Here is a 2,809-nt window from a genome sequence, read left to right on the forward strand (position 1 = left end):
TGGATGAATGGATGGATGGATGGATGGATGGATGGATGGATGGATGGAGAGATAGATGGACAAATGAATAAATGAATAAAAGGCAAAATAGATCCAACAGGCAATTTCCCATTTGAATATTTTCTCTGTGTGCATGGAGGTGTGGCAGTCCTTTATTTGCCTCAGAAAAATGAAGGACCTCACCCCCTTTTCCTGCACATCCCCTTCCCCATCCCATACACACCCTTTATCATGATTGCCACATAGGTCTCTATTGTTTCTATGGCTCATAATAAAATACATCTGCCTAGAGGGGCCAGGGGAAGGGTTGTACCCTACAATGTGAATGATCCTGGAGCCCCAGCACTAAGACTTCTAGGATTAATGAACAATGTTGCTCAAGTGAGGGTACCTCCTTCTCAGGGCTCCATTTCCTGGTTTGTGAAATTAAGGCCTTCAGATATGGAACAGAGATGGGAGCCCAAAAACCCCTTCTTGTTTGGAAATAAGTAATAATCCCCAATTTCCTAGATACTCACCATCTAGAAAGTGCAGCTGCTGAAAGAGATTTGGAAAATCCTCTGAAGCATTTGTGAATGCAGCGTCTTTGCAGGTAGGCAAAGGATAATGACTCCCACCCAAATCTGCATGAAAGGCTGGGGGAGTCAAAACTGGGCAGCTAATGAGGGGGTCCCCATGTTGTCCAGGTAGACAGTCAAGGTCAACTCATGCCTGCTATTTCCTGCTGCTCCTACAACTGGGGCCGTGTAAAGGAATGATTTGAGCAACCTGAGAGACATCTTTCCTTCCTCTCTCTGCATTCCTTAACCCTTTATGTCTCTGGGCCATAGACATATTCTCTTCCATGGTCAAATTAGCCTAATGTCTCTCTTGTATCATTCTGAATCTTTTTAGTCATCCTAATGAAGAGCCTTGGGGACTATTTTCTGCTCCTCAGTGAGTAGGAGTTGGATTTTATCTATTGTGAATTGTGAACAAGAGTGCTATTTGTTATTTTTTATGAGTGTACCCTTCTTTCCTGATTATAGTTGTTTAATCATCCAGGATTAAGAAATAAATGATTCTACAGATGCTCCCTTGCTTGCTTCCCAAAATTACCCCTTACCTACCCTCTACCTTATGATACCTCCATCAGTGAAATAAGAGTGGCCCCTATGTGACCTCTCAACCATCCCAAAGCCTGATCCAGTACTGCTCTAGCGGACACATGAGTGTTGAGCTAAAACAGAACATCACATTGTGGACCTAACGGAATCTGGCCAAGAATCTCCACGTGGCCAAGGGTAGAGCACAGGGGTTAGAAATCACAGCCCTGTATTCCGCTTAGAGCCTGCTCCATGATTCTGTGTGGTCTCAAAGAAGTCTCTTTCCCTCTCTGGGCCTCTACTTTCCAGTTGTAAAGAGGAAGAATTATCCTATTTGCAACATCAACAAAAATTAGAAAGTGCCTGGGAAAAAAACTTACCAGGAAATAAAAAAGAACATTATGAACAAGGGTATACAGAAGAGCTAACTGACTAAATGGGAAAGTATGTGTTCATGTAAAGGTAAATCCCAGATCAATGTATAAATGTATTGCAATCACAATTTTTAGGAAACTTGACAAGATGATTCTAAAATTGATATGAAAGAATAAATGCATAGAAAAATCAAGAAAATATCAGGTGAATGAAAACAACAAGCAAAAGAGGAAGTTCACCCCACCAAACAAAATAACACCCTAGTAATTGTAGAAACATGGTATTGGCTCAAGGATAAATGAGTAGATCAAAACAACAGAATAGAAATCCTACAAATCAACTGATGTGTCACAGGCAGAACATTAGCTTCCCAAAGATGGCGTTCCTGGAACCTGCGATTATGTTATGCTACAAGGTATATTAGCTTGCCAGGGCTGCCATAGCAAAATACCACAGACCAGGTAGCTTAAACAACAGCAATTTTGTCTCACAGTACTGGGGCTGAAAGTCCAAGGTCAAGGAACAAACAGGGTTGCTTTTTCTCTGAGGCCTCTCTTACTAGCTTACAGATGGATGCCCTATTGCTGCTTTTTCACATGGTCTTTTCCTCTGTACATGCACATCCCTGGTGTCTCTTCATGTGTCCAAATTTCCTCTTCTTATAAGGACATCAGTCAGATTGGATTAAGGCGCATCCATACGACCTCATTTTACCTTAATTACCTCTTTAAAAGCTCTATCCTTCCATACAGTCACATTCTGAGATATCAGAGATTAGGGCTTCAACATATGAACTGGAGGGGACAAGGGAATACAGTTCAGTCCATAACACATGGCAAGGAGGAATCAAGGTCGCAGATTCAATCAATCTGCTGACCTTGATTAAGACAGGAAGATTGCTGTGGTTTGAATGCTTGTCCCCTCCAAATCGCATATTGGAATTTAAACCCCAATGTGGCAGTCAATTGAGAAGCAGAGTCTTTAAGAAGTGTTTGGGCCAGGCATGGTGGCTCATACCTGTAATCCCAGCACTTTGGGAGGCCGAGGCGGGTGGATCATGAGGTCAGGAGATTGAGACCATCCTGGCTAACATGGTGAAACTCCGTCTCTACTAAAAAATACAAAAAATTAGCCAGGCATGGTGGTGGGCGCCTGTAACCCCAGCTACTCAGGAGGCTGAGGCGGAAGAATTGCTTGAACCCGGGAGGTGGAGCTTGCAGCGAGCCGAGATCGCACCACTGCATTCCAGCTTGGGCGACAGAGTGAGACTCCATGTCGGCAAGGCACGGCACGGGCACAGGCACGGGCACGGCAGGGGAAGGGAAGGGAAGGGAGGGGAGGGGAGGGGA

This window comes from Mandrillus leucophaeus, unplaced genomic scaffold (genome assembly GCF_000951045.1).
Source record: "Mandrillus leucophaeus isolate KB7577 unplaced genomic scaffold, Mleu.le_1.0 Scaffold70, whole genome shotgun sequence".
NCBI lineage: Eukaryota > Metazoa > Chordata > Mammalia > Primates > Cercopithecidae > Mandrillus > Mandrillus leucophaeus.